Raw genomic sequence first — 12,997 nt, 5'->3', positions numbered from 1 at the left:
AAATAATACAGCTGATATGGTCAGGTCCATCTATGGATCTGGGAAGCGTGCTCCGGCAGGATCACACCCACCAAAACGATCATACTGAACGAATACCAGCTCAGAATCAACACCAAACACAACAACCATCGGCAGCATATGCCATGACACATCCAAATATGGATCTAGGAAGCGTGCTCCGGCAGGATCGCACCCACCAAAACGATCATACTGAACGAATACCAGCTCAGAATCAACACCGAACACAAGAACCGTCGGCAGCATATGCCATGACACATCCAAATACAGGGGTGCCACGCACCCCCTATGCTTCACCGATGAGGTGCTGGATCATGAATTTCTAGAGGTATTTAAACCCGTGAACATAGAGGCATACGACGGAACGACGGACCCTGGGGTCTGGATTGAGGACTTTATCCTTCACATCCACATGGCTCGCGGAGATGATCTCCACGCCATCAAATACCTTCCCCTCAAGTTAAAAGGACCAGCTCGGCACTGGTTGAAAAGCCTCCCCGAAACTCAATCGGAAGTTGGGAGGAACTTGAGGATGCTTTCAGGGCTAATTCTCAAGGGACCTATGTCCGAACTCCGGATGCAGACGATCTAAGTCACATAATCCAACAACCCAGAGAGTTAGCCCGTAAGCTTTGGAACAAATTTCTCACCAAGAAGAATCAAATCGTCGACAGCTCAGATGCCGAAGCCTTAGCGGCTTTCAAGCACAGTGTCCGGGACGAATGGCTCACCAGACACCTCGGCCAGGAAAAACCTAGGACAATGGCGGCCCTAACAAGCCTTATGGCCCGCTTCTGCGTGGGCCAGGACAGCTGGTTGGCCTGTAGCGGCACCAGCGACCCAGGCACATCCGAAATCAGGGATGGCAATGGGAAGCCGCGATGCAATAAAAACTTCGAAACAATGAAGACAACCGAGACAACACGGCGGTAAATGCCGGATTCAGGGGCTCTCGTCTGGGTCAACGGAAAAAGCCATTTAAAGGCAGCAGAGAAGGACCGTCTAGCCTAAACAAAATTCTAGACAGATTATGTCAGATCCATGGCACCCCCGAGAAACCTGCAAATCACACCAACAGAGAATGCTAGGTCTTCAAGCAGGCCTGCAAGCTAAACGCCGAACACAAGGGGAGTGAGACGCCAAGTGAAGAAGAGGACGAGCCTCGCCAGCCGAACACTGGGGGACAGAAAAAATTTCCACCAGAGGTCAAAACAGTGAACATGATTTACGCAACTCACATACCAAAGAGGAGGCGCAAATGCACACTCCGAGATGTATACATTGTAGAACCAGTTGCCCCCAAATTCAACCCATGGTCGGCCTGTGATACGTCTCCAATGTATCTATAATTTTTGATTGTTCCATGCTATTATATTACCCCTTTTGGATGTTTATGGGCTTTGTTTCACACATTTATATCATTTTTGGGACTAACCTACTAACCGGAGGCCCAGCCCGTATTGCTATTTTTTTGCCTATTTCAGTATTTCGAAGAAAAGGAAAATCAAACGAAGTCCTAACGGAATGAAACCTTAGGGAGCATGATTTTTTGAACGAATGTGATCCAGAGGACTTGGAATGCAAGCCAAGAAGCAGCCGAGGCGGCCACGAGGGTGGAGGGCACACCCACCCCTGCAGGGCATGCCCCCTATCTCGTGGGCCCCTTGGGCGGCCACCGACCTACTTCTTCCTCCTATATATACCCACGTACCCCGAAAACATCCAGGGAGCCAACGAAAAACAATTTCCACCACCGTAACCTTCTGTATCCGCGAGATCCCATCTTGGAGCCTTCGCAGGCGCTCCGCCGGAGAGGGAATCGACCATGGAGGGCTTCTAGATCAACACCATAGCCCCTCCGATGAGTTGTGAGTAGTTTACCACAGACCTTCGGGTACATAATTATTAGCTAGATGGCTTCTTCTCGATTTTTGGATCTCAATACCATGTTCTCCCCCTCTCTTGTGGAGATCTATTCGATGTAACTCTTTTTGCGGTGTGTTTGTCGAGATCCGATGAATTGTGGGTTTATGATCAAGTTTATCTATGAGAAATATTTGAATCTCCTCTGAATTCTTTTATGTATGATTGGGTTATCTTTGCAAGTCTCTTCGAATTATCAGTTTGATTTGGCCTACTAGATTGATCTTTCTTGCCATGGGAGAAGTGCTTAGGTTTGGGTTCAATCTTGCGGTGTCCTTACCCAGTGACAATAGGGTTTGCAAGGCACGTATTGTATTGTTGCCATCGAGGATAAAAAGATGGGTTTTATATCATATTGCATGAGTTTACCCCTCTACATCGTGTCATCTTTCTTAATGCGTTACTCTGTTCTTATGAACTTAATACTCTAGATGCATGCTGGATAGCGGTCGATGTGTGGAGTAATAGTAGTAGATGCAGGCAGGAGTCGGTCTACTTGTCACGGACGTGATGCCTATATACATGATCATGCCTAGATAATCTCATAATTATTCGCTTTTCTATGAATTGCTCGACAGTAATTTATTCACCCACCGTAATACTTATGCTATCTTGAGAGAAGCCACTAGTGAAACCTATGGCCCCTGTGTCTATCTTTATCATATAAGCTTTCAATCTACTTTTATTTGCATCTTTACTTTTCCAATCTATATTATAAATTACCAAAAATATATTTATCTTATCATACTATCTCGATCAGATCTCACTTTCGCAAGTGGCCATGAAGGGATTGACAACCCCTTTATTGCATTGGTTGCAAGTTCTTTGTTTGTTTTTGTAGGTGCATGGGACTTCTGAGGAGCCTCCTACTGGATTGATACCTTGGTTCTCAAAAACTGAGGGAAATACTTACGCTACTATTGCTGCATCACCCTTTCCTCTTCAAGGAAAACCAACGCAAGCTCAAGACGTAGCAAGAAGGATTTCTGGCGCCGTTGCCGGGGAGGTCTTCGCTCAAGTCAAGACATACCAAGTACCCATCACAAACTCATCTCCCTCGCATTTACATTATTTTCCATTTGCCTCTTGTTTTCCCCTCTCCCACTTCACCCTTGCCGTTTTATTTGCCCTATCTTTCCCAATCCTCTCCTCTTTTTTTTGCTTGCCTTTTTTCTGTTTGCTCGTGTGTTAGATTGTTTACCTTGTCGTTATGCCTAGTCCTCCTATCCTTGTTATCACTCCCGAACATGAAATTCTTAATTTTAAGCAAAGGGAGGGAGAAAATTTAAAGGATGCTTGGCATAGAATTTGCAATGCTCAAAATAAATCTACTAGGAAGCTTTCCACTTCCGTACTTCTTCGCAATTTTTATGTGGGCATTACTCCTTGGAATAGATGCGTTCTTGATACATTTACCGGAGGGGATTTCTTGAATAGCCATACGTTTGATGCTTATAATGCTATGTTAGATTTGTTTGGCCCACCACCTCTTTTGGTTAATGGAACTATTTTAACTTTAGAACATGTGATGCAACGGCTTGAGATTATTGAAAATAAAATTGCCATTGTTGAGTTGATTGAAAATTTGGATAAAAAGATTCATAATCACATTACCAATATGGATCTAGGGTTGGAGTTACTTTGAATTTTTTTAAAGAGAAAGAACCTATAGTTAATGAAAAAATAGATCTAGACTCTGCAAGAATCGGTAAACTTGAGGATATCATTACCAACTTAGGGTTGGTGTTTTCTTCCATGAAATACACTCTAAAACCCCCTACCAAAACTGCCAAATTTATTTATGTTCCTGAAAATAAGGGTGAATCTTCTAGTAAGGGAGATGCGGATCTCAAATCAATAAGTGTTCATCCCAATTGTCTCTCTATCATTAAGGAACCTTTTGCTACGAATGAATTTCTTGAATTTTTGCCTAAAGGTTTAATCATTGCTAAAAGGGAGAAACCCCTAAAGACTATAAGTGCTCTATTGAGGAATTGAGTGCCAAAGATGGCACTACTTAGATCTATCTTCGCTTTTATGCCTAGCTAGGGGCGTTAAACGATAGCGCTAGTTGGGAGGCAACCCAATTTTATTTGTGTTTTTGTTTTTGTTTCTGTTTAGTAATAAATTTTACATCTACCTTTTGTTTAGATGTGTTTTATGTTTTAATTAGTGTTTGTGCCAAGTAGAACCTATATGATAACCTATGATGATAGTTGATTTGATTCTGCTGAAAAACAGAAACTTTGCACGCACGAAATTAGTTTGTTTAAATCACAGAAACGTGATTTTTCGTTGATTCTTTTTGCTGATGATCAATAGATAAATTTTCCAAGACTTCCTATTTTGGTAGGATTTTTAGAGTTCCAAAAGTTTGCGTTAGTTACAGATTGCTACAGACTGTTCTGTTTTTGACATATTCTGTTTTTCGTGTGTTGTTTGCTTATTTTGATGCATCTATGGCTAGTATTAAGTGGTATGAACCATAGATAACATGAAATACAGTAGGTTTAACACCAATATAAATAAAGAATGATTTCATTACAGTACCTTATGTGGTGGTTTTGCTTTCTTTCACTAACGGAGCTTATGAGATTTCCTGTTGAGTTTTGTGTTGTGAAGTTTTCAAGTTTTGGGTAAAGATTTGATGGACTATGGAATAAGGAGTGGCAAAATCCTAAGCTTGGGGATGCCCATGGCACCCCAAGATATTCAAGAATAGCCAAAAAGCCTAATCTTGGGGATGCCCCGGGAAGGCATCCCCTCTTTCGTCTTCGTTCATTGGTAACTTTACTTGGAGCTATATTTTTATTCGCCACATCATATGTATTTTGCCTGGAGCGTCGTGTATGATATTAGTATTTGCTTTTTAGTTTACCACAATCATCCTTGCTGTAAACACCTTTTGGGAGAGGCCCACTTTATTGAAATTTATTAGAATACTATATGTGCTTCACTTATATCTTTTGAGCTAGATAGTTTTTGCTCTAGCGCTTCACCTATATCTTTTAGAGCACGGCGGTGGTTAATTTTGTAGAAATTGCTAGTCTCTCATGCTTCAGTTATATTATTTTGAGAGTCTCTTAGAACAGCATGGTATTTGCTATGGTTATAAAATTGGTCCTAGAATGGTAGGCATCCAAGTTGGGTATAATAAAAACTATCATAGGAAGTGAATTGGATGCTATGATCAATTTGATACTTGATAATTGTTTTGAGATATGGAGGTAGTGATATTAAAGTCATGCTAGTTGGGTGATTATGAATTTAAAGAATGCTTGTGTTGAAGTTAGCAAGTCCCGTAGCATGCACGTATGGTTATAGTTGTGTAACAAATTTGAAACATGAAGTGTCCTTGGATTGTGCATCCTTATGAGTGGCGGTCGGGGACGAGCGATGGTCTTTTCCTACCAATCTATCCCTCTAGGAGCATGCGCGTAGTGCTTGGTTTTTGATGACTTCTAAATTTTTGCAATAATTATATGAGTTATTTTGACTAATGTTGAGTCCATGGATTATACGCACTTTTACCTTTCCACCATTGCTAGCCTCTTCGGTACCGTGCATTGCCCTTTCTCACCTTGAGAGTTGGTGCAAACTTTGTCGGTGCATCCAAACCCCGTGATATGATATGCTCTATCACACATAAACCTCCTTATATCTTCCTCAAAACAGCCACCATACCCACCTATTATGGCATTTCCATAGCCATTTCGAGATATATTGCCATGCAACTTTCCACCCTTCCGTTTATCATCATGACACGCATTATTTTTGTCATATTGCCATTGCATGATCATGTAGTTGACATCGTATTTGTGGCAAAGCCACCTTGCATAATTTTTCATACATGTCACTCTTGATTCATTGCACCATCCCGGTACACCGCCAGAGGCATTCATATAGAGTCATATCTTGTTCTAGTTTCGATTTGTAATTCATGTGTTGTAAATCAATAAAAGTGTGCTGATCGTCATTATTAGAGCATTGTCCCCCAAAAAACAAAAAAGAAAGTACAAAATAAAAAATAAGAAAGGCCAAAGAAAAAAAAGAAAATAAATAAAAACAGAGAGTAAAAGAACAAAAAGAAAATAAATAAAAAGGGGCAATGTTACTATCTCTTTTTCCACACTTGTGCTTCAAAGTAGCACCATGTTCTTCATATAGTGAGTCTCATATGTTGTCATTTTCATATACTAGTGGGAATTTTTCATTATAGAACTTGACTTGATATTCCTATGATGGGCTTCCTCAAATGCCCTAGGTCTTCGTGAGCGAGCAAGTTGGATGCACACCCACTAGTTTTCTTTTGTTGAGCTTTCATACATTTATAGCTCTAGTGCATCCGTTGCATGGCAATCCCTACTCCTCATGTTGACATCAATTGACGGGCATCTCCATAGCCCGTTGATTATCCTCGTCAATGTGAGACTTTCTCCTTTTTTGTCTTCTCCACACAATCCCCATCATCATATTCTATTCCACCCATAGTGCTATATCCATGGCTCACGCTCATGTATTGCATGAAAGTTGAAAAAGTTTGAGATTATTTAAGTACGAAACAATTGCTTGGCTTGTCATCTGGGGTGTAGAATTTGGGAACATTTTTGTGTGACGAAAATGAAGCATAGCCTAACTATATGATTTTGTAGGGATGAACTTTCTTTAGCCATGTTATTTTGAGAAGACATGATTGTTTTTATTAGTATGCTTAAAGTATTACTATTTCTTTTGTCAATATGAACTTTTATTTTGAATCATTTGGATCTGAACATTCATGCCACAATAAAGAAAATTACATTGAGAATTATGCTAGGTAGCATTCCACATCAAAAATTTTGTTTTTATCATTTACCTACTCGAGGACGAGCAGGAATTAAGCTTGGGGATGCTTGATACGTCTCCAACGTATCTACAATTTTTTATTGTTCCATGCTATTATATTACCCCTTTTGGATGTTTATGGGTTTTATTCTACACATTTATATCATTTTTGGGACTAACCTACTAACCTGAGGCCCAGCCCGTATTGTTGTTTTTTTGCCCATTTCAGTATTTCGAAGAAAAGGAATATCAAACGGAGTCCAAACGGAATGAAACCTTCGGGAGAGTGATTTTTGGAACGAACGTGATCCAGAGGACTTGGAGTGTAAGCCAAGAAGCAGCCAAGGTGGCCACGAGGGTGGAGGGCGCGCCCACCCCTACAGGGCGCGCCCCCTATCTTGTTGGCCCCTCGAGCGGCCACCGACCTACTTCTTCCTCCTATATATACCCACGTACCCCAAAAACATCCAGGGAGCCAACGAAAAACAATTTCCACCGCCATAACCTTTTGTATCCGCAAGATCCCATCTTGGAGCATTCGTCGATGCTCCGACGGAGGGGGAATCGACCATGGAGGGCTTCTACATCAACACCATAGCCCCTCCGATGAGTTGTGAGTAGTTTACCATAGACCTTCGGGTCCATAGTTATTATCTAGATGGCTTCTTCTCTCTGTTTGGATCTCAATACCATGTTCTCCCCCTCTCTTGTGGAGATCTATTCGATGTAACTCTTTTTACGGTGTGTTTGTCGAGATTCGATGAACTGTGGGTTTATGGTCAAGTTTATCTATGAGAAATATTTGAATCTCCTATGAATTCTTTTATGTATGATTGAGTTATCTTTGCAATTCTCTTCGAATTATCAGTTTGGTTTGGATTACTAGATTGATCTTTCTTGCCATGGGAGAAGTGCTTAGCTTTGGGTTCAATCTTGTGGTGCCTTACCCAGTGACAATAGGGGTTGCAAGGCACGTATTGTATTGTTGCCATCGAGGATAAAAAGATGGGGTTTATATCATATTGCATGAGTTTATCCCTCTACATCATGTCATCTTTCTTAATGCGTTACTCTGTTCTTATGAACTTAATACTCTAGATGCATGCTGGATAGCGGTTGATGTGTGGAGTAATAGTAGTAGATGCAGGCGGGACTCGGTCTAGTTGTCGCGGATGTGATGCCTATATACATGATCATGCCTAGATAATCTCATAATTATTCGCTTTTCTACCAATTGCTCGACAATAATTTGTTCACCCATCGTAATACTTATGCTATCTTGAGAGAAGCCACTGGTGAAACCTATGGCCCCCGGGTCTATCTTTTATCATATAAGCTTTCAATCTACTTTTATTTGCATCTTTACTTTTCCAATCTATATTATAAAATACCAAAAATATATTTATCTTATCATACTATCTCTATTAGATCTCACTTTCGCAAGTGGCCTTGAAGGGATTGACAACCCCTTTATTGCGTTGGTTGCGAGTTCTTTGTTTGTTTGTGTAGGTGCGTGGGACTTCTGAGGAGCCTCCTACTGGATTGATACCTTGGTTCTCAAAAACTGAGGGAAATACTTACGCTACTATTGCTGCATCACCCTTTACCTCTTCAAGGAAAACCAACGGAAGCTCAAGACGTAGCAGCCTTCTCGATCACTTTCGATCGCATGGATCATCCGACTAGTATCCGGCATGGAGGTTTGGCTGCCTTGGTGCTCGATCCAATAATTGACGGATACCATCTCACCCGAGTCCTCATGGACGGCAACAGTAGTCTTAATCTGATATATCAGGACACCATCTGCAAGATGGGGATAGACCCGTCAAGAATCAGTCTAAGCAATACTACCTTTAAAGGAGTAATACCTGGCATAGAGGCCCATTGTACGGGCTCTCTAACATTAGAGGTTGTATTCGGTTCTCCCGACAACTTCTGAAGCAAAGAACTAATCTTCGGCATCGCTCCATTCCGAAGCGGCTTCCATGCACTACTCGGAAGAACGGCCTTCGCTCGTTTCAATGCAGTTCCGCATTATGCTTATCTTAAACTTAAGATGCTCGGTCCACATGGCGTCATCTCAATCAGCAAAAATATAGAGTGTTCCCTACGTGCGGAAGAATATGTGGCGGCTCTAGCAGCCTAACCACCGAACGGCCTCCCCAACCCGAACAAATGATCGATCGTAAAGACCACGGACACGGCTAGAAGTGTCCGGCGCACCACTAGTTGTAGCAGCCCAGATAAACCTGAGCTTGCATCGATGAATATACCCCCATATGTGGTGCTAGGGGCTGCCTGCATGTAAAAGGGCCGATAGTTCGGCTTGGCCCATTAATACAATAATAGATTGCATTTTCATGGTTCATTAAAACCAACTTTTCGCACAATCACACCAGATTCTTTCACCTGGGTTTTTCTTTTTTACAGATGATCATCGTGCTACACCCTTCCAGGATACGGCACAATAGAGACAAAGGCACAGACGTGCAGCAGGGCCCCGTTCAAAGGTTTCTTTTTAGATTAAAACCCTGTGTAAACCTTTTTTTATTGCCTCTTGTTGCTTCACAGCCTCCGGGCACTTAAAATAACCGAGAGGGATACTGGCGTTATTGGCATTTCGTCATGCCAGATTAATGCATGTACCTAGATATTCAGGGCTCATTATCAAGGGCGATACTCAGCCCAGTATATGTTTTAAAGTACGAATACCTCCGGGAGTGTTCGGCGTCACGAGTTTGGCCTTATATGCATCAGCTCGAATCATGTCTTTGGTCAATAGTTGGGTTTGCCCGGCTCCCGTGTTTTGCTACCTTACGTTCCGCTCTATATGCTAAGGTGGCACCGGGAAAACTACTGCGATTGTGCCCTGGTTCATCTGGGTGAGCACCTCAGTAGAGAAAGTCGGAAACTGACTGTCATGATAAAGCGAGAGACTGGTCAACCACTCAATGACCTAGAGGAATCTTCAGGATTCCTCCGCCTTAACGAAGGACCGGTTTCCCGGTCACGTATGTACACACACCGAATTCGAATGAGCATGGACATACCAGGGGCTATATAGTAGCCCCACTGTCAAACTCCTATGGCTAAGTGAAAGTGTTAAAGCTATATAGTCCGATTGCCTTGTTCGTGGCGCTATCACCTCCTTAACGGACCAAGACGTTGGATCAGGTGTGATTATGCGCTTTACCGAATACCCTCGCATTATGTGCATGGGGGCTGAAGCCGACGACTGTAAACTTTCAGGTTACTAGAAGAACGCCCGTGCGTTGCAATGGGGCCACATTAACTTTAAGAGTTCAATATTACGACATTGGCGACCTTTTTTACCATCAAATCCTCACACACACACACTCTCTCCCCTCCCTCTTCCTCCCTCTCTCTCCCTCTCTCTAACACACACACACACACACGTAGCCTATTCTCCCCGCCAATAAGACTTACTCAATTGGTAATAATGTGTGGACTTGCGGTGAGCTTGCTGAACTAATGGATAGTGCGATATATTCCCCAATCATTTAACAATGAAATTTTAGAAATGGGAAGATTATGTAACACCTCAAGTCGTTAGCTACAGTGACCTCCCCCTAATGATGACATGTCATCAGGCTTGCTAAGCCAAACTGCCACTTGGTAAAAATCAAAGCCCAATTCAAATTTAAAATAAAGTCAAATAAATTATTTTGTCAAACAGAAAAACTAAAATGTTCACCATTTAGAATCATTATAACTGAGCAACTTTCAAGCCTTCCCAGGCCATCAACATGCACAGCCGTCAGATCCTCACCTTGTCCATTTTTGCCAATCGGATTGGCCATCTTTGACATGTTGGGCCCAACATTATTTGACCCAAAAGTTAAATCTTGTCAAATTAATAAGAGGTCCAATAGTAGTTAAAATAACCAATTAAATATAAACCTAATTTTATGTATTTCCTTTTGGCCCCAAACTTTTTGTGCCACCTAAAAGTATTGTGCTCGAATTGTGTGCATAGTTTCACAATTAACAAAATCCATTTAGTTGATATAAGAATAAATAGAAAACGGTGTTAAAAAGGAGAAACGGATTAGAATACATTAAAAACCAAAAGGACGATGAAAAAGGGGATTCACCCTACCCCCCGGGCCTTGCCACCGAACTGGCCCAGTGGTCCAGTCCCCGCACGATCTTCTTCTCTTGTTCCCCGAGCCCGTCGCTACAGAGCCAGGCTCCCGCCCGTCCACCGCGCCGACATCGAAGGGGAATGGATAAGGGTGACGCCCTGCCTCCCTTGCCCCCATGGCCTCACTCCTCCTCGACGCCCCCTCCCAGTTCCACTTCTCCTCCTCGCTCGCTCGATCCCGGTGATCTGGACGAAGTCAGATGCCACGGCCACCATGACCGACCCCATCCACAGGGCCACTGCCCTCCCTGCTGGCTAGGAGCTTGTCGAGGAGCTTCGAATGCCTCCGCTACTTCATCTGTGCCAACGAGATCAAGTCAACACCTTGATCGACATCTTTGCCGTCTTCCTCAACCTTCAGCCACCGCGACATTGCCATTCGATCCGTGCCACCCCGAGCTCCCCTGTCTTCCCCTAGGGTGCCATTGACACTACCGTGATCTCCTCTTGCCTTTCCCCAGTTTCCCCTCTCGTTTGCTCTCGTTAGGTATTTCGTCGTGGCCGAGAACCGCCGTCCGCCATGGCCATTATAGGGGTAGCCACTGAGCTCCTCAGATTGACCCCGTGGCACATGCCCGCTCCTATGCGCGCCCATGCCCGAGCCTTCAGCTCTTCTTCCGCACCCGCGGGGCCACTCCCTCTCTGGCTCTCCATGCCCACGCACGTGCCACACCATGTCCGTCGCGCCCGCCGTTGCCATCACGCTCGCCATAACCACCGCACCACTGTGCCCCGTGCGACGCACTCCCTGGCCACCCATCACACTCTCGCTGGCTGCACTCGCCCCGTCAGTTGCCGCCTATCCCTTCGCTCGCCTCGTTGTCGCGCCCCTACCTCACGCCGCCTCCTATCGTGGCCATATTCTGCTGGCCTCCCCCTAAGCCATGTCGGCCGCATCTCTGCCCTCCACTGTCGGCCGCTCGCCTCGCCTGCTGCGTGCTTCTTCCTGCTGCTATGCACTGCTCTACCACTGGTACGCTGTTGCGCCATGCCCTCGACACCACCGTGGACAAACATGGTGGAGGGATTGTCAATGGAGTATGAGGAGGAGGTGGCGGAGAAGGTGTGGAGAGGCAAGAGGTCTAGGGTGGCATCAGCTGGCTGTGGTGGAGTTGATTATGTGAGAAGGAGCCGGAGCGGAAGGAGAGGTCACAATTGGAAAGAATCACAAAAAAAAATCGTAACCCGGAGATCTCATTCCAAAAAAATGCTAATATTGATGGAGGGGGTGATTTCCTTCAATAGGTGGAAAACATAGGAAATATTGGATGTTATCAAGGAAAGGTAAAAATTCAGGAAAGTTAGGATTTTGAACTGATTTCTATGCAAATGGGGTTTTATTGTTTGGTAACATGATATCAGTACCTGCCCGTTTGTGACGTGTCTGATTAGGAAAGTTTGCAAATGTTAAGAAACTATTTATTGGGAGGAAAGTTTGTGATGTATCTGTTATTTGTTTCCTAAAACAAATTTCACTAATGAGAGAAATCAATTGATTTAGATAAGTTAGGAAAGTTAGATTCAAATCTATTATTTGTTTCTTAAAAATTTGTTATTTGTTTCCTAAGACAAATTGAACCAATAAAAGGAATCGATTGATATGAATAATTTAAGGAAGTTAGATTTGTGATTTGTTATACGTTAGGAAAGTCCTGGTTGTAATAAAGAGTGGAGAGAAAAATAAACCGATGGACCAGGATGGGAGGGGGTGGTGGGAGGAGAGACAAAAAAACCCAGTGAAAATAAACCGTCGAGACTATTCACCAACTGCTCCATTAGGAGTAGAGATATACATACATAAATGGGCGCATAGGAGGCACTACAATACTTTACGGGCAAAAGTATAAATACAGCCTTTATAATCAAAATAGCATTGTTTTTACAATCAAGATACATGTCATTGGAACATGGTATTCTTTGAGCATTGAGCCTCTATTAAACGGGCACCTTCTAGGACTTCTTCAAAATAGTGCTCGGGCGAGTCCTGGCATCCCGGCGGACCCCTGGTTGCAATAGCGGTGGCCTCCATCTCCGTCCAATATGTCTTAACATGGGCAAGAGCCATCC

The sequence above is a fragment of the Triticum dicoccoides genome, chromosome 2B (assembly GCF_002162155.2).
Source record: "Triticum dicoccoides isolate Atlit2015 ecotype Zavitan chromosome 2B, WEW_v2.0, whole genome shotgun sequence".
Taxonomy (NCBI): domain Eukaryota; kingdom Viridiplantae; phylum Streptophyta; class Magnoliopsida; order Poales; family Poaceae; genus Triticum; species Triticum dicoccoides.
The sequence above is the reverse complement of the archived record's forward strand: the minus strand, read 5'-3'. Positions refer to the sequence as shown.